The sequence below is a fragment of the Gasterosteus aculeatus genome, chromosome 4 (genome assembly GCF_964276395.1).
Source record: "Gasterosteus aculeatus chromosome 4, fGasAcu3.hap1.1, whole genome shotgun sequence".
Classification (NCBI taxonomy): Eukaryota; Metazoa; Chordata; class Actinopteri; order Perciformes; family Gasterosteidae; genus Gasterosteus; species Gasterosteus aculeatus.
In genome coordinates, this window is record NC_135691.1 from 19,296,554 (window position 1) to 19,324,289 (window position 27,736).

A 27,736-nucleotide genomic window follows, 5' to 3' on the forward strand; every position below is an offset into this window, starting at 1 on the left:
AATGTCATACATGAGCCACCTTCCTTCAAAATCTTTCACAAGTTAACTTCTGGTCAAATTCCGATTAAATTTAAAAAGAAACTATCAATAGTTACGCTTCAGGTTTATAGGGATAAGCGGGACATTCTGATGTACCATTCCAAAATGAAAGCCTCTCAAAATACCATACATGAGCCAATTTCCTTCAAAAATCTCAATCTCAAAGACTACATTTGGTCAATTTCAGATTAGATTTAAAAGGAAACAATCAATAGTTTCACAGTATTTCCACTTCAGGCAGAGAGTACACACCCCCAAGGTGTGACTCGTGATAACCAGGACATTCTGATGTACCATTTTAGAAATTAAAACCTCTCGAAGTTCCACCTTCGTTGTTTACTGGATACTAGAAAATTTGACTTCCTGTTACCAGTAGATGGCGCTATGACTTTGATTCAACTTTACATCTCTTCAGGCCGAGAGTCTCATCAAATATGTGCAAATTGGAAAGAATCTGATCATGTTGAGCTACAACGGTTTAGTTCTTGGCGAAGGATCAACTTTGCGGATGCTTGCTCTCACCACCGATTATCGGATTCTTATAATATTCAAAGTGAAGCTTTATTAAGGTCTTAACTCTCTGCTAAGAACGTTTGAGAGGGATCAGATCAGCAGAAAAGTTGCAGGTCCTTTCCAGTGCGCGAGCTTCCTCCAGCTGTGGTTTTCTCCTCTGGGGTCCATCCAAGTCCCCGCACCAAGTATTACCTTTGAGGAGCATAACCTGTGAGGAGCAGGGTGTAAAATAGGACATTCATCTTCCTGTTGCCACCAGGTGGCGTTATGACTAAGGATGTGCATGATCATATAGATGTCTACAGGGTGTAAAGTTCATGCTGTGTGTAATATATATATATTTATATATGTATTACACACGGAGCCTAAGGTCTCAAGGTCACACTGCGCAAATTTGAAAAGAATCTGGTTTAATCTGTGGGAGGAGTTCGGTCATTTACAATTTACAACGAAATGAGGGTGTGTTCAGGGGTTTCAATGTTTACATATGCTACAATACTGGTGAGGGCAGCCAATTCATTCCTAAATTCTAAATCTTGCCAGATTAACCACACCCCTTGCAAAGTAGACCATATATTCTCAAAACAATGAGGTATCAACACGATTTAGGGATCGGGGGGGCATTGAACCAATAATGATCCACAGAAATGTATCTCAATCTCACACAGCGTTTATATTGGATGGAAGAAACGCATAAAACGTTACTGAGGTGAACATTTAATTCAGGGCTGTTGCGGTCCTCACACAGTTAATAGGGCTGCATGGTATGGCCAAAAAGACATATCACGGTATTAAGAAAGATTCTGACGGTATCCCTGTATATCACGGGATTGCTTTTTCAAAAAAACACATTAATTCATTGACCCCAAAAAGGACCGGGCTGCTCACTGGCCAACTTGCTCAATTTTGCTTGTAACCGGCGAGTTAGTTTGTTATTGTGTTAGCGAGTTAGCTTCTTGTGCCACTCGCCGGTTACCCAAACAGCTCTTCGCTTGTCAGCGTGTTGTCTTGTTTCTTTAAAACTTGAGAGCCCTGAAGAAGCTTCGGCCGCTGGGCACTCTGATGACGTGTAAAAATAAATTCTGCCGCCTTCCAAAGAGCAACGTCAGTTGTTATGCCGTAACACCGGTATGAACGGTACGTAAGAAATTCATACCATATGGAAATTTTATACCGAGAAGACCTAACAGTTAAATGCATCAGTTTAAATTAAATCGGCGATGTACCTGAACCTCTTCCGTGTCTCTACATTAATAATGATTAACCTCATAGTATTTTAGGTATAGAAATGTAGTGATCAATGAGGCTATATACCGTAAGATAGGTGACATCATTAGTGATTAACATAGTATTTCATATCTATGATACAGTGGTCAATGGCGCTACAGTTAGATTTCCATTTTTAAAATGCAATAAATATTAACATTTTCAATGTTACAAACATATGCAAGCAGCTGGCCAGACATTAAATATCATAGAGAAATATACATGTGGAAAATATTTATTTTTACAATAAATACAGACATTCTTAGAAGCTGACGTGCTCTTGCTGGTCTAGAGTCTTGATAACGGTCTTTTCGAGGACTTATAATTAAAAGGACATGAGGAGAGAGGAGTTTTAATGCACAATGATAGACAATAACAAGCCTGCACTCTGTGCCTACAGACACAACACTCAGCCTAGTTATATCTCATGTATAATGGATAGCGGCTGACAATGGCTGCAATGGTGCGCTTCGTTTTTTGTTGTCAATTATGTTTCCTGTTGCGATTTCCAAAGAGCTTTCACCAGAAATGAGCTCTTGAACATCCGAGGAACAACTCCAGCAGAGTTGCTTCCAACTTTTCTTCTTTCTTCTGTGGAATTACTGGACATTCTGGTCAAAGCTGCATTCAACTTTCGTCACGTGGTGAGACGCCGTAGGAGAGGAAAACGGGCCGGCTCGTTAGTGCGACTCCGCAAGCGTGGTTCACGTACACCGCTGCCGGGGATCTTTCACTCCAACGTGCCTCACTGTTACACTGTCAGGATGCGGGAAAGGCAGGACTTAAATGCAGAGTTTTCAAGAAACAAAAAGGACTTTAATAGTCAAATATTCCAAAAAAGCAAAATTCCAAGGAGGCAAAACGTACACAGACCAGGAACACTCAGACATGGACTTCCGGACATTCAACAATGACGCCACCAGGGACAAGAGGCACACATGACTTAAATACACTGGGAAGGTGCAGGTGATTGGACACAGGTGGAAACAATCAGACAATCACAGGGGATGACATGACAAGGCAGGAAGTGAAGTTACCCAGGGACACAAGAGGCAGAAAACTACAAAATAAAACAGGAAACAAACCCAAACCGTGACATACACGACAGTAAGCATGGCTTATCACGCCGTCCCTCGTGCTGCAGTGAGACACTCTGATCACGTCATTGTCTATCTGATTCCTGCATAAGTTCTGCAAACCTGTGGTGAGGGAATTCAAGACGTGGACCAGTGAGGTGCTGGAGGATCTTCAGGCGTGCTTAGACTGCACAGACTGGGATGTTTTCAGGACTGCTACTAACAGTCTGGATGAGTTCACAGAGGCTGTAACTTCTTACATCCGCTTCTGTGAGGACAGCTGTGTACCATGTTATCAATGTTGATCTTGCTGTGTTTCTTAAGCAGCTCATCGTACATCACCCTATGCTTTACAAGAAGTTGTTTCAACACAATCTAATTCCAAAGCACCATTTTATGGCATACTATCCAAGAACGCTGTGTATGTTTGGACGTCTTTCTCATTTGTGGTGTGTGAGATTTGAGGCAATGTCAGGGTGCGGGAAAGGCAGGACTCAAACGCAGACTTCAAACCAAAAAAAAACTTTAATAGTCAAAAACTCCAAAAAAAACTTTAATAGTCAAAAACTCCAAAAGGGTCAAGGGGCAAAAATACAGGCAGAAACCAAGAACATCCAGAGCAATCAACAATGATGTGACAAGTGACAAGAGACACACACGGCTTAAATACACTAGGGAGGTGCAGGTGATTGTTTCCATCTGTGTCCAATCAGACAATCACAGGGGATGACAGGACAAGGCAGGAAGTGAAGTTACCCAGGGACACAAGAGGCAGAAAACTACAAAATAAGACTGGAAATAAACCCACACCGTGACAGGCAAGGCATAATTCCTTAAAGAGGCAAGCGCATTTGATATGGAATTACTACCTACTGTGAACAATAGTTCTTTAAAGAAAGCTGTTCTTATACTCAAGGGACTCAAGTAAGCCATTCATCAAGATCTCACAATTAGTAGCATAATTTATGTCACACATTCACTTCTACCTGGCCAGACATACAGGACTGGATCTAAACTGCCACTAAAAACACAGTACCATGGGAAGCACTTATTTGGACAGATAATTCAGGTTCTACCACAGGTGATATTCCTTTTTTCTTAGAGTGCTTGACGTCCAGTGCTTTGATGAGCATTGCTGTACATATGTTGTGAAACATCATAAATTTGGATAATATTGCAGACAATCAACCTCTTGACACAATGTGAAATTTCTATTATCTTTTAATATGGTCTTGATCCAAGGTACAATATTTTGTAGGTGTGGTTCTGATGCTGTCATCTTTAGTAACATGTAATGTTATTTTAAATAATTGTATATGTTGTAATACACATACATGTAAAGCTTCTTTGTCTGAATAAAACTGAATTTTAACTTGATACTTGATACTTTAACTTAACGTTTCTTTCCTCTCTGCTAACATCTGCCCAGTCAGTACTAGGCATACAGTATGTATGAATATAAAGATATGTTTCAATTGTTTTATTGAAGTGAAACAGAGGGGAAACTTGTCCTTTCGTTGTCACAAATTCTCCATCAAATTAGTTTTCATGATGCCCTTCTCACCAGCAGCCTATCCCCTCAGTAGTCCCTCACTATTTAGGGCCCTACACTTTCACTGGCTCTCTGCCAGATTGTCTTGTGTGTTATTGTATAGTTCTTCAGCGTATCCTGATTTTGTTCCAGATCTGCCTGTTCCAATCCTGTTTGCTGGATTACTCAACCTAGGATTTTTGTGTTCCCCCTTTTTGGATTTGTTGTATTTGGACTGATCTCCCAGTTTTGCCCCTGCCTGAACACGAGTAAAGAACTTTACTTGCATTTGTTTCCTAGTTGTGCTTTTGAGTTCAAGTACCTGTAATTCTTACTTCCATTACAAATTTAGAACCCCAAAAGTTTTTTTTACCAAAACAGATGGTGGAAATAGCAAACAAGTGAGGCATCTCACTCCTGTGTCATACCAGTAGAAGTCCCCAAAAAACAGTTTCCCAGAGGTTTGAGACATAAAAAAGAATTGAGAGGTCAAAAGGGATGATATAACCCAGGAAGTAAAAGAAAATGAACAAAACAAAACTGAATGAGACTATCAACATACAACTAATCTATAATTTCTAATCAAAAAAGTTTTTCTTACGGCTCATTCAGGGAGTCACAGTCTTATCACAAGCAAAGCAGAAAGGGCCAACCGGGCAGACACAGTCTGATAAGGATGGGAGTTACACTCAACATTTTGTTTGTTACTTTTTCGTTTATGTGATTGGATCTCGTGTTGCGACGGGAGGACCTGCTCCTCCTCAACGCCAGTTTAGGGCCAATAGGAATCTCTTCTTCTATACATACAACAAAACATGTTCTTCCTCATGTTAGTTAGTTGTTCTTCCGGCCTGTGGGCCGACAGAACTGCTCCGACCTTTGCAAACGCACCACTGATTCTTGATTCTTGATCAGACAAATAAATCTACCAGAACAAGAGAAGTTGTTACGCTAAATTTTTCCAGATATTCCCAACCGGGCTTCCAATATTGATCACATTTTTCAATATCAAATGTTTTCTTTTTACCTTTTTCAATATACATTCAGATATATCTGATTACGCGAAGGGCAGCAATGGGGCCCTGGCAAAACAATTAGTGCAAATAGTGGAAGGGAATAGTGTGAGAGTTACACTCATGACAAACACATACACAAAGTGCCAGTGAGTCAATTTAATGCATCCAACCTTAAATACGGCAGCTGGGCTTTACAGCAGTTTATTCATTATTTCAATACATGTTATTCAGTTGATTTGGAGTTTTGGTCTGTAAAACAGGGATCCTGTAATCCAGATCATACTAGACGTTTTAGGGTAGGTTAGAGTTTAAAGAAAGGAGAGAACAATTTCACATGTCTTAATTGAAAGCAAATGTGCAGCTACACAGCAGACTTTCCACGGACACCTTCATCACAGGCTTGTTACAAGGCTGAGGTTCTAAAACCACACTACTTTTAGAAAACTAAAGGGAGGTGCCAATTTCACCTTCTTTAACTCACTCAGAAAAAGAAAAAAAACGCTGAACAAATTATTGTTTTTTATTGTTCTCCCTTTACCTCCATCCTCCCACTGTTTCCGGCACACATCTCTCTCTCTGAATGGGGACAGCAGTGACACTGAGCGGGTGAAATTGGACGCAGCAGTGGTTGTAGCAGATAGCAGGGAAAAGAGCTTTACAGCTCCTTTTTTTATGTCTGGTGGTGACTCTCAGGGCTTGGCTATTAAACGGAATGTGGCCTTATGAAACAAACACAAGAGAATAACACACCAGGTACCGGCAACAGGACAATTTCAGGAGCCTCTACTAACTACAAAGTTGTTTTTTCAAACAGCTTTAGTGTGTTCATTCATATTTTCTGAAAATTGGATATCTTCTTTATCAGGCGTTTATCATGCATTGTAGGAAATACGGAAATACAGGGCAAAGGGCCACATTGCCCCCAAGAATTATATCACCCCCCCCATAATTTCCTCCAACAATAATTACAATTAAGTTATCGTGTCAAAAACATCGTAGCCGCAATAACCCGGTCCAGTTGCCATTAAATGTTTTGATTCTCGCCTTGATGGATGTTGTGCGTGCAGGAAGAATCAAACGTTCTTAAAAAAAAGGAGGCTTCTTGATCAGACCTGTGAGTGAGGTAGAGCAAATCCAGCTTGTGTCACCATCTCTGGTTCAAAAGAAAAAATTCAGAAAGTTTCACGTTGGTAGAGTACTGAAAACGAACCATTTTACTTCCTGTCTTTGTTTAGTTTCCCGCCCTTTTCCCCCCACAGCTGTATTCAGTTAGCCATCACCCCACATATATTTAAGCCCTAATTAGTCACCCAATCAATGTTAGGTTCTCCTACTGATTTGCATTCCTGATCCCTTACAATAGGGCTGTCACAATAACTTACCACTTAAAGCACTGATAGTGCCTGGAACATGTTGGCACCTGCTAGGCTTTGTCGGGATCTCCGATCCCCCCGGGTCGCCATCTCAACATCTACCCTGCCTGCGAGGTCTGCAGAGGACCAACACTGTGTCCCTAAAAGACAGCGGAATTGGAAAACGTCCTGACTAAAAGTCGGGAGATTGTTGGCACTTTGAACACAGCTGTCAAATTATGAAGAGTTGAGAGCACAGCAAACCACACGAGGACAGCAGGAAGAGTCGCTCGTTTGACACCTTCTACCTGTAATTCTGCTTTAGATGATCAAATGTGTGTGGTTTTGTGTTTAAAAAGACAATTTAACAGTGGCTAAAATAAACACTTTCTAAAGTGAAGACTTAAAGATTTAGTCTTTGCAAGAAAAACAAGGCACTGCAAAAGCTACTAGCCACAAATGTAGCAACTTCTCTGCGCTTACGGCGAGCAATCGCAGGGGAGACATGAAGAGGGTATTGTAAGTATTGGGTATCACGATATTTATGGTAGTTTTTAATTTTGGCCCTCTCTGTCAGGATCCGGGTCTCTCTCTTCCCCTCTGCCATATACATTCACTGACACACTCATTTGCCCATTAGTCTCACCTTAGCGCTCACACCCACTTCTCACATAGCCCTCCCATCCACCTGCCGCTCATTCCAATCAGTGCCCGCGCCGTTTGCTGTTACACCTGTTTCTCGTCATGTCTAATCACCCTGTCTATCTTGCATGTGTTCCCTTTGTGTCTTGTCAGATTCTTCTTGTGAGTCAACCCTTACCCTGTCCAGCAGCCTCAAGACCTTCTCTGTTTTGCGCACAGCCAAGTCCTGCTCGTCCGGTCTTCAGCGTCGTGCCGCAGGGGCTGCATCCTGCGGGCTCCTGTCAAGCTTCGTTCTCCAAGGAGGAGATTCCCCTGTCCCGAGGATTATCTTTCGTTTTGCCTTTTGCTTAGCTGGTCTCCTAGAGAATACATTTTTGTTCTATGTTTTGCCATCGAGCTCGGCTCGCTGTTTCTGTTGAACATTAAAACCCTTATTTTGTGACCTCCCTCTGCGCGTGGATCTTTACCGAACGTGACAGGTCAACTTTAGGATTGTTATAAAGGTGATTATAAAGATGATCAATATCTCTGCTTACTTCTTGAACGGCTGTATGATTTTTCTTGGAATTCTTCCTTTTTTTTTTTCTTCTTCTGAGGATGATAAGAAGCTGGAGTCTGAGGAGGGAGATGTCGAAGATGAAGAAGGTTCTGGAGCGGTCTTTCTGCCTGGGGGAAGAAAAGTGAGGGATAGGTGGAGAAGCAGAGATGTTTATAAGTAAACAAAGCAAAAAACTAATACTTTTTTTTTAATGCAGAGTCACTTTTTTGAGAGCAGACAACTGCACGTGTACAAGAGGCTTTGTTATAGATAATTACTTACTTATTATTTTCTTATTTTTCTTATTTCTATTGCAATGTAGTTGATAATTAACAGGTGTTTGTTTGGGGGGGGGGGGGGGGGAGCAGGAGCAGAGCCAGAGCACCCAGAAGTCACTCTATTGTACTCTAGTTATACTCCCAGAGCAATTTACTGGCAGGAAAGGCCAGAGTTACTTTAGCAGCAGCAGTAACAGTGAGTGAAACATCAGTTTGTGTGTGTCTGTTAAGATGTTAGTAGAGCATTAGCTGAAGCATACAGTGAGAGTAAGCCTGTAAAAATATGTTGAATTTAGGAGTTAACCAGTTAAGCAACCTGTCAATCACACTGACAACATAAGTTAAAGGAACACTCATGTACTACCAATGTCATCATAAATAGCCTATACAGCATGTTTTTTTTCACATTGAGAACTGACTTGTTTTGTAATCTACGCGTCACCAGGCGTTTTTCTTGTCCTTTTACCGTGCACGACCAGCGAACACAGAGCGCGCGACTACTACCCCAACCCCCCCCGTCGGTCATTAAGCCTGCAACGACTACTACACCCCCCCCCCCGTCGGACCTTCCGCGAAGGTCCGAAGTGTCACACTCACCTGCCAGCTCGATCGTCCACACCTGCCCCGCATCCACAATCAGTCACTCTCCTGCCTTCCACACCTGCTTCACATTCACAATCAGCCCCACTACACACCCAGCCTGTCATTGCCAGATTGTTCTTCGCGTCATGCAAGTCTCTCCAGCACTCTACCTCGGACTGATCTCCCGGTTTCGACCCTGCCTGTTCCCGACCCGTTCGTCTGTCGGGTAAGAAAGGTTGGGGACCACTGGGCTCATCCACAACGTATATGTTTACACACCTCCTGGATTCTGACTGGTGTTGCTGCTGTAGCCGCAAGGCACTGATTGGATGGTCACAGACCGTAATACAGCGCAGATGAAAATGATTCAGACTACGGCGTTTAGATGTTCAACAATAGGAAACGTAGTCTTAGCTGTTTTAAAATTACACCAAGTTTATTTCGGATTATTCCAACGGAAGAATACAAGGCACAGGGAACTTTGAGGTGCGTAAACGCCACTTACAGGTGCGTAAACGCTAGTTCCAAAATTCTAGAGGTGCGTAAACGGCGTTTACGTGCGTTTACCCTCCACCGCAGCCCTGGTTGTAACAACAATGCAATTGTGTATAATAATTGTGTATAAATAAGCCTTTTTCTATTTCTGGTTCCTTCACCAACTAGTACTGCATGGATGTTAATTGTAGTGCATTTGTACCTTTCCCAGAAGATGTAAGTGTGCTGGGAGCTTCCTTAATTTTGGCAAGTAGGAAGTCCTTGTCAGCTTTCTCCAGGTAATTAATGCGCTCCTCAAGGTGTTCTATCTTCACACCTTAGCTACAGTTGTGTAAGCAACGAAAACAGCACCATGTCATAGAAGCTAAGGTTAAGATACAATAGTCAAACGTGACATCTTAGTTGTTTAGAAATAGCGACAAGAAAACCGGAGCAAATACTACTAGCCTCTATGCTACTAACGTTATAGCCTGTTGGCTGCCTTGTAACGGAGACGTAAGGACTTTGTACTTAAAGGCTAACTAGTATTAGTTAGTACTTAATAAAACGGCAAAAGACTAACGTCACAGTTATAATGTCCTCCTCAAAAAAATGTTCTTTTAAAATCCAAATTACACACCGGTATTTCGCGTTAGCTTACCTGAAGTAGGAAACTTCCAGACTGTTGATCAGTATGTTGCACTGCTGGCATGTCCGTCACGTCGCGTTGGGATCTACTCATGTGGATACTGACGTTACGTAAACGTTACGCGCGCATTCAGTTCAAATTCAACAACACTTGTAAACAGTGATGAAATATTAATACATGTGTTAGTTTTAATTAGTTTTATATTTAGAAAAGCCAACTACGTTTGAAATCTCATAACTTTTTTCACGAATTCAGTTTTTTTTTTCTCAGTTCCCCTGTAGACACACGTGGGGGCGCTGTTCTGTCTTGTTGATGGAGCATTGAGCGACGAGAAGAAGACTGACGTACCGACTTAAAAAAAAAGGCGCGGGCGCGGATCAGAGACGGGTGACTAGTTGTTGATGCAATGGCACTGATGGAAGAACTTTTAAAACATATTAGGCGTTCAAATACACACAAGAGCAGAAGGAAAATTATGAAATGGATGCAGAAACGTGGTATCCTGACGACGACAATGAAGTGCGCAAAATGCAACCGTCGCATGCATCTGGTGAAATGCCATGTCAAGGATGGGCTGTGGTGGTAAGCAGGAGCCAATTCTAATTTGTTAATTTAAATGGAAACTACGTAAAAGAAGCCGCTGAGCTTGCGTGCCTGACATCACCGCGCATGGTTGGACGGGGTCTTTAATAATATTATTATTAGTATTGTTATTAATAAATGCTCTGCTCAGACTCATGGGAGACGTGCTTGTTTTCTGCCGTTGGCAGCAATTTGGATAAGTTGCAGTCTAGGATGTTTTCCTTACTGATTACTACAGAGCATTGCAGTAGACTAGTCTTGAAGAGATAAAAGCATGAACAACCTTGTCTACATGTCAGCCTTTTTTACTTTTTTCATTAGTTTTCCTCAGGGTCTGTAAGCATCATAAAAGTTTGTACGTAATGGCTCAATATTCACCAAGTCTCACATCCCCCTGACAAAATGGCTTGAGTTCATGCACAGGTACAGTATTAATATATCAAATGTATTTTTTATTACATATCTAAATAACATATTTAGCAGTCTTTTATTTATGTGTAATTCATGTAAGATTGTTATATTAGGAATTCCGTTCAACCAGCCCCTCAAATTTGATGCACATGATATCTTAATGCAATGGTAAAATCATTATATCACTGTAGGAGGGAAATGGGAAATGTGTTATAAAGTCATTTAGCAGTGTAGTTACACTTAACGACATCGTAATGAAAAGGACAACATTTATGACACAATTGTTTTATGGTTTCATGACAGCGAATGTCAAAACCATCCATATATGACGGTTTAATGTCGCTCTAAGATATGAAGCCAAACGTTTTGTTTAAGTTTGACAGTTAGGTCTGTTATGGCATGTTAATGACATGTTAATGACAGGTTTTTTTGTCTTGGTTTATATCAAGTTGTCATAACAAGGACATCTCAAACAATGTCACCTTTGCATCAAAAGTGACATAACTTACCGAATGACACTTAACGACAACTGTCATAGGTATTCATTGATATTTATGACAGCTGTCATGTCATGCTTATGACAATGTTATGTCAGCCTTATGAACACCCATTCAAGTAAAGTGTTACCAATAATTTTCATCTGCGCTGTATGGTCTGTGACCCTCCAATCAGTGCCTAGCGGCTGCGGCGGCAACACCAATCAGGATCCATCCAGGAACTTTGTAAACACATACAGGTTGTGGATTCGCCTGCCTGCCCACCTGTTCGGAATGGATTTATTAGCCATGGATATGAAGGGACCATTGAGTGCTCCCACTCCCACAGATGCCCGCAAAAGGCCTCAAGTACAAGGTGAGACTAAGATCAATTCACGTTTTTAAACATTGCATTAAGACCGGGACAAACAATATTAATCACGCATTGAGCATGACAGTCACTCATTTAATTTCGGTCTTTATAGTTCATAGTTTACCCACCTCTAATTTTACCACAACAATGTTGGATACAGGATAACATTAGCACAAAGCTATCCTTTTTTATACATTACATCCATCTCAGTGTGTTTAGGTCCTTACAGTAGATAGAAACAACAAGATTCCATCCCTGAAGGCCTATTGGTGATCTCATTAGGCACACACTCACAATGCATTAGCTCATTCACTTCAACAGCAGAATGGGAGCAATAGTTTGAAAATTGACCATTTGCATTTCGCAGCCTTTATTTAAATTATTTTTTGGCTCTGCCTTATCAGCCACAACGATTAGAGATGCTGCTTTGCATCTAGTTTCTATAAACAGTCTGGGTCCCAATCTTTGTTAACTTCCTCTACCCTTTTCACAGAACTTAAAAATCAAAGGCCATATGGCTGAATACACCCATCAGATGCTTTCAGATCCCAGACTGTTGGTGGAAAGTGCATGTCCCAATGACAGAAATGAGCTCAGACAGCACGAGGTCACATAATCCTATGTGTGAATTAGAAGATTGTGCATTTCACAATAATTAATTACTTATTCTCATACGGGCTTTCAGCCACTATTTACATGATCTCCCAATACACACAAAGGTGTCTGCTCCAATAGGAAGCAATTCCGCTCAAAAATTGATTATCAGCGAAGGATTAGTAATCCTCAACAGGAATGTTTGGAAAAAGTGTGGATACAAGAATTATAGTGTGGTGTTATTTGTCATGATGGTATAAAAATAATAACAGAGGCTCCCTAGTCTTGTCGCAATCAGACCTTCTTGTGAGGAAGGACCCCCTCTGGCCCGATGTTGTTAGATTGTTCGATTCAAATCAAAGGATGTTTATTCTTCATAAAAACGAGTTACAAGTTGAATCACGTAACAATATACTTCATGAAAAAGAGGTCAATTGTGTTTCACCCAATAGTGAAACATGTTGTGGAATATTTCAATAAAATAGTTCGGGAGAGGAGAATGAATTCTTTCAATGTTTATCTAATAAAAAACAGAGTCTTGATGAATGAAGTTGTTATACACATGTGAAGGCCATCCTCAGTGGCAGGTACGAGAAGTTGCAAACCCAAGCCGAGATATTAACCATGATTAAGGTGGGGGTAACACACAGAGTTCCTTTGTTCGAGCAAGTTAACTCCCTTCTTCAGACACAGCTGCATATGGAAACCTTAAATCTTTCTGCTTTTGCACATCACTTCAATACAGACAATAATCACTCTTTAAGGATAACATATTTTTACCACTACATTCCACTCTTGAGTATTCTTTAATCACACATACTATTGCAAGCAAATGTAAAACATAAAATATGGAACACCAGGAATAAACACAGAAACATAAGAAAATAAAATAATAATGTCGAAACAAGTTCCCCCTATCCTCCTGACGGTGTTCCATGGGCGTTGTCGCTCCCTGATAAGCGCGAACCACTCTTTAGGTAGCTGACTACTAGGTGTGTAACGATTCATCAACTGAATCGTTTAATCGATTTATATTCCTGCGATCCAACTGAATCGATCTGTGCTCCGCAAATCGGGATTCCGGACGACATATATCGATTACAAATCGATTGAAATGGTACATAGGATTTAAGCACAAAAACTGTATGGATGTGTGTTTGTTTGTTTGTTTTTTAAAACTTTAGACACGTTGCAGCAGCAGCAGGAGGTAACTCCAGCTCTGCAGACACCTCAGGCCTCGCCAGCACAAAACTCAACATCACAGTAACAATTGCCAAGTTTATCTGTAAAGACATGCGACCCTACAATGTTGTTGAAAATGAATTGATCCAAACATTGTGTAATGTTTACATTGAAAGTGGTTGCACAATAAAAGGTTAATACATTTGCCATAAATTGTTTGCCTGTTTATAATATCCATAATTAATTTAAACCTGATTTCCTTACAAGAAACAACAGGGATCTCGGAAACTTTGCCTGCACTGTCCAGTAAAGTTACTGAATCGATTTTAAGTCACTGAATCGAATCGTTCTAAATTCATCCAGATCGTCCATGAATCGAATCGGCAACCGTGAATCGCGATTCGAATCGAATCGTTGTTAAAATGAATCGTTACACCCCTACTGACTACAGAATCACAAGAAGATACTTAGATAAAATGAAACTGAGGCCAGCAATAATATGAATAAAACCGCGGAGACACAAACGACTACTGTGTCTACGTGGAGGGGTCCTGGCTGTGTTCCTCTTCTCGTGTGGGTCCGTGGGTACACGTTGGGAGTCTGCCAACCTTCTTTCTTGTGAGGCATCCGCGTTGTAGACAGTCAACACAGATCACAATGCACTGTGTGTCTGTCGGTCAACTGCCCGTTGTTAACCCGTCCGTGGTCACTGCAATGGTGGTTGATTGACACTTGTTGTGAGCCTACTATTACTAGATCTGGAACAATGGGACACGTGGACCCAAGTTGCCCTCTCAGCTACTTTGACAGCAGTTTGGGTTACAAGGAGGACCTGGAATGATCCCTGCCAGCGTCGTGCTTCCCAGTTTTTTCTCCTATCCAGGGCAGACCTGTGTCCGCACAGCATTGTGCCAACTTGGTTTTAAGTGTGCCATTCTCTCTTTCAACAGCCCCTCCACCGACTGGATGGTAAGCTTAGTGTGTTTTTAAATCAATACCCAGGTATGGGCTTAATTCTGTAGTGGAAGATGGAGATCAGAAATTAGGGCCTTGGCTACTGTTGCAGCGGTTTATTTACTTAATGGAAAAACCTCAACCCACTTGGAAAACATGTCTACCATCACTAGACTGTTTATTACCTTCCAATGGAGACAACTCCACAAAATCCATCAATGTGCTCAAACGGGCGGGTTGGTGGTGGGTGTGCAGCCTGGCTGGACACGCCCACGGACCTGCCTGCATTGTAAGTAGAACAGGTGACACATGCAGAACAAACTTTTTGTGCACATGTTGTGAACCCCTTTGTAAACCATGTTTCATTAAGTGCACGTAAGTGCCCCTTTTGCCACATGGTCTAACCCATGAGTCAACTTAGCATAATGAGCAAAATAGTGTTTAGGTCAGGGGTCACCACTTTTTCTCTGGGGGCCACATTATTGTTCCTAAATGTGATGGGGTGGCGGGGCCGGGTCAGCTATATAACATACAATTGTATGACCAAGATCAAAATGACCACCAGCAGGTCTCATTGGGTAGTAGAGATTACTAGCCTGGCACAGCCATCCCCACTACTGTATCAACACTTGATTCCTGGCACATATTTGTTTAAAAATATCCTCTCCTGTCATTGTTCTTTTGAGACTTTGTAGAGCTGCCAGCTCCTCAGACACTTCAAAGCTTGCGGTAATTCCACGAATAAAAATGAGCAGTTGTGCTGTGTCCTGCACGTCATTGCTCTCATCCATGGCCAAAGAAAAAAACTCAAATTCTGACGCTTTCTTATTCAGCTAGTCATACACGTTGTCCCCCAAATATTCGATTCTCCTGGTCATAGTAGTTGCGGAGAAACTCACCGCGTTGAGTGCATCCTTCTTGTCGGGACAGACCTCCTCAGCCACAGCAAGTATGCATTCTTTAACAGTCCCCATCAGTAAACGGCTTTCCATGGGTAGCCAGTAGGTGAGCTACCATATAGCTAGCTCGGACAGCAGCCTGGTTGACCTGAGTTTGGCGAAGGAATACATTCTGTTGTGCAGCCAGTCCGTCTTTCATCCTCCGAATCCTGTCTTCTCTTGCTTTCCCTCGCAAAGTAGCATACTCTTTGTGGCTTTTTCTTTGAAAACCGCCACACTCTCTTTACATATAATACAAACTGCACGGTCCTTACACTGAACAAAAAAATAATTGTTGGTCCACCGTTCTTTGAAAACTCTGCACTCTCTATCAATTTTTTGTTCAACGCTAGCCATTTTGCTGTCCTATCCTGAAAACTGACTGTTATCTGCGTGCGCGTTGTCTGTCACTGCTTGATCTCGAGCATGTCGGGTGACAAAAATTCGGCAAATATAGTTAATTTTATAAATATACATTTTTAACTATAAATCAACAAAATACCAATGCAGACGTGTTATTATTTTCCAAAAAGCAATTAAAAAAGGTCCAGCTCTGCAGCTTCCTGATCCTGTGTGCACTAAAACGTGTTGGTGCCACAAGTGTGACAAGCTGTAAGTGACGCCACCTCTTCATAACAATCTGCATCCACCAATGCATCTGGAAGAAGGTCTGTCGACAGCTTTTTTGTACATTCTTCTCTGGCCAAGTGAGTAGGTATCCCCTTCCCCTTAATAAGAACTGGATGTTTTACAGTGGTTTTCTCTTGGAGATAAAATCATTCGAAATCTGTGGCGTCTCTGTGCATTCCAGCAGCTGCCCTAAAATCTGACATGAATGTGGAACTAAAATGAATGCAATCAGTGATGACTTAAGATTGACCATTTACAAAATAGTAAAACATCTTTACATATAACCCTAAAAAGGACTGACGTTATATTAAATCGCTCAACTGGAACACAAACCTGGAATCCTGTGTTCATTCCATGCTTGCGCCATTTGGGCCAACTGGCAGGTGAGACACAGATGACACACAGAATGTGGTTCTGTAATTGCAAAACACAGATTTTCTAATTCTTTAAAAGCCATAATTTTATCCAGACTAACTTACTCTCTTAGACACAGTTTAATATAATTCCCATTCATCCACCATGACACACTAATTTAAGGTTTATATCATATGTTGACTTTATAATCAGCAAAACCTCATTAAATATGTGTAAACAATTTTTAGCCACCACCATCACCTTTGTTGATGGTGTTTGCCGATATAGTGACCTTGCTGTGTTGTGGCGGTGGTTGGCTAACCTCTACTGCAAGAAAAGAGTTAAGTAGAGCTATTTTTCCATGATCCACTCGGACCTGGTCCCACATCTCATTCTCCGTTACTGCACTTATGAGAAATAATTGAATAACATAACCAAAATAGAAACAGTGGTATTTACTTTGAGGCTAATGGTGTAATTGCTATATGTAAAACATGTGGGGTTGGTCTTGTGTGTGGAGGCGAGATAACTTGCTGCTTAAAAGGGGGTTTCTGCAGCTTTGAATAAAAGTCAATTTTAAGACTTATTTTAAGACTATTATTAATCCAATCTAAGACCTTGCTTCAATTGCATACTATAAAAATACACATTATGGCTTGGTTCTCATGTCAATGCCAAATTTGAGCTTTTAGTTCTTGTGACAGAACGTCTAATGTTTAGGTTAGGGTTAGGAAAACTGTGTTTTCAACTACCCGTAAATCCCATTGTAGATGGTGAGGTTGTTCTTCTCTGGCATAGTCGCTTGTTCAACAATTTTGCTTGAGAAGAAATCCATTGCCAGCACATGAGTCACACCAAACCACCAGTTTTTCCGTTTTGGTCGATGTGGATTTTGTGACCCACATAGCCTGCATGATATCGAACAGGATTGAGGTTCCTTGCTCCCATTTGAACAGACAAATAAGAACCTCATTAGATGGTACACTGTACTCATATTTGAGAAAACAGCACAAGACCACACACAGCATGTCTTACCTGGCATCTACTATATCTATGTCTACATGCCATGTTTAAAAACAATTCTCCAACTCCCACCCTTATGGCTCTGAATGCAGGTTGTGTTTGTGCTCTTAGAAACATGGAGTGTTCAGAAAATGTTGAAATGGTTTTGGATAAAATAAGACACTTGTTAAGGGGCTTGAGGGTATAATAGTCTTGTTAGTATACTAATACTGCATTATATTTAGAGTTACAATAATTGCTTTTTTAAACTTAATTAAAAGATTTAAAACTTTTGTAGCCGAGATAGCACTACCACCGGTGGGTTCTGTAAAGACGCACGGACACAGGATGAGGGTAACCAGTCTTTATTCTCCAAAAGGGGAGGGCAGTGAGCAGGAATGAGGTCGCTCGATGTGCGTGCTCGGTTTCGCTTTGTCCGGCTCCACTCAGCTCTCGTGCTCTGCTCTCAGGCTCCACTCCGCTCTGCTCGGCTCACGTTCCCCCCGACCTGGATCCTGCTCACTGCTTATGTAGGAGACAATCAGTGCAGATTATTTACACCTGGTTACTCCTCACCTACCAGCACCGTCCCCTGAAATACTCCCCCGCTCTCCCCCCTGCAGCTGAGCTAACCACGCCCCTCCACCACAACTTTATTCTTATACCAATAAGTTACGCAGAGATAGAGAGGGTGTGCTGGGAACCGCAAGGTTGGTGGTTTGAGTACAGGCTGCTCCATGTCCCATGTCGAAGTGCCTCTCAGCAAGACACCTAACCCCTAATTGCTCCCCGGGCAAAAATGTAAAATGCCATGGGTTAAAAATGTAATGTAAGTCGCTTTGGATAAAAGCGTCAGCTAAATGACCTGTAATGTAGTGTTTCTGATATTCTGCTACTGTATCACATTTATAGTTTCTTTGTTTATAATCTCTTTGAAAATAACATTTTAACAGTTTTTTAAAACTCGTTTATTGATTTCAAGACTGCGTTTTCCGGTTCTTGGTCCATTACTCACTGTCTTTTTAAGACGATCTTCGCAAAATCTGCGAATATTGCTGATAGATGCTCTTCGACGCGATTCAAATACCAAGTGGTTATGTATGTCCGCATCACTATAGCCACTATGTGACACAGGGTGGGAAATTGACATACTATTTAGGGGTCAATCTTTGCCCCTACTGACTGAAAACCAGGGGCATATTTTTAAACATTTTACTCTTGATAAAAATAATAAATATACTTATTTGGGCTTCCTGTAAATGCAATTGTCATGAAATGGCGGTAGTAAGACGGTTAGGCAGATTCACAGCTTCCACAGCTCTCCATTATTGAGCTGATTACTCCATGCTTCTGTAAAAAGACAAAACATTTAAACCTTGAAACCCCGAGTCAACTGCAGTCTCAACTAATTGTATTTTACCCAAATAGAGGATTGGCTGTTAACCACATGATGGCAGTAACTTATGAGATGAGGAAAAAAAGAAGGTTAATTTTAAACTGATCTGTAGGTAGTACCAGAATATGTCATTTACATATCAGTTGAGTCATTTGTCAGTGATGTTTGTATGGCATTTCTAGTACTTATATAACATTGTTTGTAATGTGTTTTCTTCATGAATTTTCATTTTTAGCCTAACCATGATTTTTTTCCAAATGAGTATTATTCAATATAGTAATGGCCAGACTGTTTGTGCTACACAACCTTTCTAATTGGACAGCTTGTAATTGTCTCTTGACTGGATAGTGCAGGGACGCTAGATATACCTTGTTCTCAAGCTATTAAATTGTTTAACAAACATTAGGAGGGGTTCAGTCTTTCAAGCAAACAAACAGATATACTCAGTGATTACCCTTTCGTCCTGATCTCCCAGAGGTAGTTCTTTTGGTTCTGATTTCTTTCGGGTGCTTTCACTACAGTGTAACTGCTTATAGCTTAGTGGTAGATTTAGTTGTTAACTTAAAACAATGACATTCAATTGAAATGTGTTGTTTGCTGAAGAAGGGTAAACAATAAGCAATATAGTTTTAACTCTTTAAAAAAAATGACATTCAGTTCCGATGTTTTCAAGAGAATCCGCTAGCTTTCTCTATTTGTATCTCACTCAAATGCAAAAGCCACAATGAAATAATCTTTAAGCAGTTGTAGTTACTTTCAAATAACCTTTGCACAGATGGATATGGCATAAAAAGTGTGTTTTCCAAAAGGCATATGGTCTTTTGTTTGTCCTGTACTCTTGAGCCAACACCTTGTGCCCTGCATCCTCAAACAAATTAATAGATGACAAAGTGGGAAGAAAAAAAACAAGGAGAGAGCTAAGAAAGTTCCATCTGTCTGAATCCTAATAAGGGCAAACAAACTGAAAATATGTCTTTCACAACTACAGAGGTGAATTGTCAAATCCAAATGGCTCGGAAGGTATCAAAAAGAAGGTTTTTATTTCCACCACGCAGGAAGGGAGGGGTGGAGAGAAAACAAGCAGAATTTCTCGGCTAAGTCCACCTGTATGCCAGGCATGGTCTGGACTGTTTTTGGAATGCAACCAAGAATAAACTATCCCAACAGATGCCTGACTCACACCACCCGCCTGTTCATGGAGAGCAAAGGTCAAGTGGGCTGTAGCATTCCAGCACAGCTGCCTGCTGTCCCAGGGAATTTCATTTTCATAATGTGTACTTCTGCTTAATTAAAATGGGCCATAAATGCAGTATCCTGAATTCTATTTTCAATACGCAGAACTACTAAATGGGTGCAATATAAGACCTGATTGTTTTGTGCAGGTAGAACCAATTACCCAGCCCAAGTATCATCGAGGCATGTTATTTCTGTAGTCCTTCATGTGTGATGAGAACCTGGCGCTTGACATTAATATTGAAACACCTGAGATCTGATTCAAAAGATTACATTTATTTATCAGACAGGCCTGTCTTTGTGTACATTCAAGGTTAGGTTGCCAGTGGTTCACTCTTAGAAGGGAACCAGAACTGTGTAGGGATGGCCGTGTGCCAGGTGTTTGAGTAGATGTTTCCAGCCAGTAGCTTCGATCCACATTAAGCAGTTGGAGTAAACGCCCCCATATGTCAACCCACCACACACAAGCCCCTTCTCAGAAATCAATAAGCTAGTCATGGGGAAACAGAGTCCTTTGAAGGTTCTCTCCTGATCCAAGAACATGATATTTCCTCCGTGGCCAAATGTAAAATTCTCTAAAACCAGCTGTTGGCAAGAGTTTCACTGCCTTTCATAAAGGAATTCAAACAGCCCCCAACTCATACAGATTACAATCTTTTTTAATGCATCGAGATATTTTCTTGATACATAACGTTAAGGTGCCCTAAATCTGGTTGCAAAAGCCAGCATTGTCCTAAACTGGTCATTTTTGTTATGTCGCTGTTTCCGGCCTTTTTTTTTGTCAAAAAGTTGCATGTCAGATTTCATGGATATATATAAATAAACATTTACATGTTTACCTCACTTGTACTTGTAAAACACTTTTTAGTAGCTCTAAATGTTAATTATTGCTTAAATACATACATATATCATTTTCAAGGGCTTGAAGCCAAAGTCAGTGCCCTGTCCATTGTAATTGGCAGTGTTCATGGTGGAATGCCAGAAGCCGACAGCTTCTGGCATTTGACAGTGTGTGTGTCTCTAGCTGGTTCCGATTCTGAAGATTTATAAAAGGGCTTTGTGTGGATGAGATGGTCCATGTTTCTTACAACCTCATAAGAAGCCGTCTAATCTTTGTCTTACCCTTTCATGGTAATATGTACCTGACTGCTATCTAGGCATCTAGAAAAAGAAGAGAATTTTTTTTTCAAAATGTACTCTTTTGTGTGTCCGGTGTTGGCAACTCGAACACAATTCTACCGTTTTGACTCCAGCTTGTGACCTTTGCACTGTCATACTTCTCCTCTCTGCAGGACATGATCAAATAGGGAATAAAGTACAATACAGTTGAAATAAAGTAAGTTTGAACACATGATCATCAGAGCACAGCATGGATGAGGTGATGGACAGAGCAGCCAGCAGCATGGACTGCTGCAAAACAGCTGACCCTGTGCTCTGACTGTTCGATAAGTCTGCGAGCCAATGTTCCTTAAGCCCCAAGTCCCTTCAGCTATACGCTCCATAAACACTATGATCCATCATCCCTATGTTTCCCCTCTCTGTCCTTTGGGTCTATATTCCTTTAGCTCTATGTTCCCTCAATTCTATCTCCCCTCTGCCTTATTTTACTTTACCTTACAAGGACTAGAACAAAACATTGATTTGAATACACAGTCAGGAGGTGAACGATTCGTTCATCTGCCGGGTACAAGTCTGTGGATCATTTTTCACGTGACCTGCTGAGGCTCAGAAGAGGAAACGGATGTTTGCCTCGTTCACTTTCGCGTGACTTGGTTTAGTAAGATGTGAATGATATTCAGCAACGGCGTAACCACTCATTCTTTGGGGGGGGGGGGGGGGGGGGGTTGTTTCCGCCCCAATATACAGCAGAAAATATGTAAAATATATGTTCTCCTGTTATGAACCCTGTCAATGGATCGATCTCTTGGCTGGTTAGTGTGATTCCGCAAGTGTGGTTCTCGCACACCGCTGCCGTGCCTCACTGTGCAACAAACTGGACAAAATTGCTGTTGGTGAGGAGAGACAGACCTTTCTGCATCCGTGCAGAAAGCCACAGACGTGGCTTTGTGGATCGATACCGTTTACCACGCTTCAAGCTGCTCAGAGCGGACCGCAACACGGAGCTCGGCAAGACGAAGGCTGGAGCAATCTGCTTCTACTTTAACTGTAAAGCCTTTTACTCCCCCTGTGAGTCGCTTCATTCATCCTGGGTGGTGTTTACATGAAGCCGCCAGGCAACGTGCAGGAGGCACAGCGGACACTCGCCGACTAGATATGGCATGTGGAGCGGACCAACCCAGACTCCTTAGATATTGTCCGTGGGGACCTAAACAAAGGAAATTTCAACCATGTACTTCCTAGATATGACCAACCAGAGAGGAGAACACACTGGATCTCTGTTACACACTGTTACATGCACTAACCTGAGAACTGAGAATATGATACGTGTTTGCAGTGGACTTATTTAGGCCAGGGAATTGGCTATAAAATATTGAGCAACCCCCTACCCCTCCCTCGTTGAAATGAACAAATGACTCGAAAAAAGATTCATTTTACTGAACGAGATTCAAAGAACAGAGTCAGTAAAATGATCCGATCTTCCCATCACTAGTCTCAATGATCATGAGGCACATAAAGTAACTAATAGAGAGGCCTGTAAATGTGGATTCTTTCTTAGTCTGCATGTTCTGAGTGGACTGAGAAAGAAAAGTGCCCGGGAGTTAGGCTAACAGCCAGGCTAAGATTAATCCTGCAGTATCATGTGTTAAATCAGCTGTCGCTCTGATCCGGAAAAAAAAATGTCTTTACTTGAGCTGGGAAGAGAAATAACGCAATTAATACATTGTTTTAAAGATATGGGTTGAAGTCACTTACTTCTTTTTCTAGTTTCTTTATCTCCAGATCCAGAGTGTTCTTTTCTTAATTTCAATATCAAGGTCCAGATCCTCAAGACTTCTTTTACTCACGGCAATCCATGCCTCTGCCAGCTCAATTTGCTTTGTCAGATGTATGGTGTACAAATATGTGAGCAAATTAGGCCTAGTCTTTCTAAATTCTAATTCTTAACTAAATTTCCAGGGGAACATTAATTCCCTCTGCCTACTTTTAAGGCAAAGTAATGGTAATGGTAAATAATACATTTTATTTATATAGTGCTTAACATGGTAGGTTACTCAAAGACACTTTACAGTAAAACCAGCGCATTCAGCACATGAACACAGATGCAGCAATAAAACCAACACATAAAACAAATTAAAACAAAACAAATCGTGTTAGAAGAAATTAAAACAGTCTACAACTTAGTAAGTAGATATTTCTAAATCCTTACACAGTCGGTTCGCAATAGTCTGCCAGGCTTTTTCTCTCTGTTTAATCACAGCAGCCGTATTCCTTTTTTGCACATTATATGCTTCACTTCCTCATATATTTCCATGATCGGTTGCTGCTCAGCGGGTGAGAAATATGCTGCGCACATCTTCTCCATTTCTATATCAGTAAATCTGTGATTGATACCGTGGTCTATTTAAGAAAGCCGTGGATGCGCACTTATCACAACTATATACAAATACTTATATTACCAAACATGCAACCGATTAAGCCGCAAAGAGCGGATCACACTAAGTCAAGCTGCGGTTTTTCAATTATCCTGGATTTCTTTATTCTATTTTTGTGCAATATCCCTGTGATCTCTGGGGTCGTCGTGGCGCAGAGATAGAGAGGGTGTGCTGGGAACTGCAAGGTTGCAGGCTGCTCCATGTCCCATGTTGAAATGTCCCTGAGCAAGACACCTAACCTCTAATTCCTCCCCAGGCAAAAATGTAAAAAGCCATTGGTTAAAAATGTAATGTAAGTTGCTTTGGATAAAAGCGTCAGCTAAATGACCTGTAATACAATGTAATGATCTCAACAGCTGATGTCCTAATTGACAGCTCTGATTGATGACCACCAGGAAAAGTGAGCAATGCGTGACAAGTTATTGGCAAATTAGTTAGTTATTGGCAAATGTTTGACAAATAATCCACCAGTTTAGTCATGCAGTGTAGCCTTCTTGTCTAAAGTTATGCTAGAACTTCATTTGTATTCCTTTATCACCAACACTGCCTCATAACAGACAAGTTTTTGCTTCTACTTGATGTATCCACATTGCCTTTGTTGTTCATATTAATTAAGTCACTTGCTGAAAAAACGGTTTAGTTAAACGCCAATATTGAAACAACACTGCCTATTAGCGGCAGGAGGCCATCATTTTATGGGATATAAAATTCAGATGCATTGTGAGGGATGAAGTCTGTAGTCCCTGTATACTTTGAATTGGCATTCTTTTATTTTAAGACAATTAAAGACAATGCCTTTCATGCTTGGGCCACATACAATGACATGTTTTTTGGGATTTGGCCCACGGGTCTTGAGTTCAACGCATGCTGTTGAAACAAATGAAAATGCCTGAGTGTCAGACGTTGGTAAAGACACCATGATATCAAACTGACAAAACCACGAAGGTGCCGAACCAATATCTTCAAATATACCGATAACACCTCATTTTTACCAGTCTCCCACTCTGACAGTCGCACAGTAACCACTTCAATAACACTTCTGCATTATGTTACTTGAGTCTCCATGGGGATCTAGTTTCCAGCACTATAACGTTTTTGGATGACAAAACTAAAGTTCTTTACAGACATAATGACTCAGGCATGAAACAATTTATTCTACGTATAAATATGTGTTCAGCAGACAGATAATGTGCCATAGTTCCCAATTTGACAGCTACAGCCACTTCCAATAAAACGCCTCCTTTTAACTGCTGTAATTTACATGCATAATACAATTTAATGTTCAATTCTACTAGGGTCATTAAGGGTGGTAAATTATTCAGCGAATCTGCCAGAAGTACTTTAAATCAGGTCAACTAGTTAAGAACTGCCGGAAAAAGACTCCTATTATACATATTAGAGCCAAGATGATGCAGTAGATACAGTTAATAGAGTAAACATTCACTCACAGTAGGCCAGAAGGGGGTGCGCAGAGGTACTACAGGGGGATTGTGAAATTTTTGATTGATAAGACATTTTATTTTATTTTTTTTATAATAATCAACCCATTTTTTTCCACAAATGTAAATGTCTTCAGAATCAGAATTGTATTTATTGTCTTTAAATACACATTAACATGAGTCCAACATATTGTAGCGAACGGATAAATTGATGCAGAAGATGTTATCTTTCAGTCCGCAACACACACATTCAGTCACTCTCTGAAGCTGGGCGCCGGTTCATACGACAGCACCTTGCATGCAAATACGACAGGCACCAGCCAATCAGATCGCGTTTATGCTCACGTCTAAAGAACGCAAAGCTTCAAAATAAAAGATGGCGGCCATCAGTTTTGGGGTCCTTGGACTGAAAAACCCTGCAGTAGGCCATAGATTATTAGCAACACTGATAAAAGTGATTATTAGAGCATGTAAGTGTAACGCAATTGCATATGATATTAACAATGAAAATGTATGTTTTTATCTCTACAAAAAATAATCCGCATATGTTTAAATGACAAAACATTGTGCATTTCTTCGTTAACAGGCGTTATCTGTGTAATCTGTCTTATTTGAGGAAATTGCACTTCCTTGTTTCTTGTTCTCCTGAGTTTGTACCCTATGGTTGAATGCACTTATTGTACGTCGCTTTGCTAAATGACATGTAATGTAATGTAATCTCAGCCAATTAGAGTCGGGTGGGTTGCCAACGTCAGCCAGATGTTTAGCGACACAGCATCGCCAAGGTGTGCGTGGGGACGCGAGTGCTTTGTCTTAACGTTAGGTGACGCGATTTGTAAGCTATCGTTACGATTGTCCTGGGATAACGTTACGTGATTATCTTGGGTTAACGTTAATTTCCGTGATTTGTCTTAAGTGACGTGTTTAACGGCACCTTTGCTTTCACCCACTTTTGCAGAGAAGCTGCGTTCGGAACGAGTGGAAGTTACTTCGCGTGGTTGTAATTACACATTCACGGTGCAGCATTTTATAAACGCCAGAGGGGAAAGCTATCCTGTATTCTAATATGTAATAAATAGTAAAAAGAGTCAAATTGTTTGGCTGCTTGCTGAGATGGCAGCCCACAAGACATAACATTATGTCACACAGCATTGAGTTATATACAAATTCCAGATCCTTTAGGAGCTGTACATGATTGACATGACTTAACTGGGTAGTTTTACCCAATTATCTAAATCTCAAAATGTAGATAAATCATTCATTGCCTTGCAACATTGTAGGTTCAAATAACTGTTAAACACAACCATCCACTATTGAAATATACAGCAAGCCTGCCAAATCAGTTTTGATTGGATGTCAAATCTGCTTTTTTACCAACTAAGTAAATTTCTGAAATCACTGCATACCCTGTAAAAGTTAGCTGTAAACTAAGGATGGGAAACACTACACACATTTCAAAATGTGTCACCAAAAGGGAACCACTCAGAGGTTCCTTAATTGGAACATGTTAATTTCCAAATTAGGATTCTCTTTTTGTGCATCATTAAAGGGTGAGGTGAAGTTAAAAATTAAAATTGACTTAATTGCAAGGATAATTCAAAATGTGATGAGGGAGTTAATTACTACGGCTAGATTTGAATGAGCAACTGTTGCCTCATGAGAACAGTCAAGGTCAACAGTACTTTAATCAATAACACGAGAGATCAGGCTGCTGCTGCCACACCTGCTCAGACTACAGTCACTGTGAAAGAGGGAGAACACGTTGATGATCTGCGCGGACAGACGCAAGTTTGATCCCAGATTCTAATTACCTTCTTGTAGCGATCTTTCTCAACCAGGAGATACTAACTCAGGCCAGAGTCTGTGTGTGTGTGTGTGTGTGTGTGTGTTCATATGGATGTTAAGCATTTGTGTTTATGTGCTTGTCAGCCATGAAGATCTAATTGGACCCCACTTTCCATTTCTATTTGCATAGAAATTAAGTCAATTATGCAGTGGCTGCCTCTCCTCATCAGATGATAAGGTGCCGTTAATTAGGGCTAAATATATGAATAAGTAAATTAATAATGACAGGAAATATACTGCTGGACAATTTATGACATGGAAACAGTGTCTCAGATTTATAGTTTTTTTTTTTTATAACTACCTTAGCTGTGCTCCAGCCTACTTATCTCCTCTCTTCCCTTTACTCTCCACAGGAGGGGGGGGGCGATGATGGAGACCTACAGTACTTGGCAAAGGTTTGGACACACACGCCTTCTCATTTAACTGAATGAGAAGGTGTGGATTGTGTCCACGTGTTTCCACAACTCCATAGGGCGACATAGACCAAGGAGACGAGCTGAAAGGATTTTTGACTAAAGGATCCCGCTTTTTCAGTTGAGTGAACACAAAATATTAACCCGTTACAGATTAAGCAGCCATGCCATATTACAGCTACTGGAAGAAATCGGAGATGACATCGCATCTCCAACTTAGCGTTCACATTCCATCCCAGCAGTTGTTAAACTCCTCGCTACCTTACAACTATTGGCTCAGGATCATTTCAAACAGTCATAGCATCAGTAGTGGAGATATGACAGTCTGCGGTCAGCTGTATCATAACACAAGTCCTTCACGCTTTGCTGCAGCACAGTAGTCAATATATAGATTTCCCCACCAC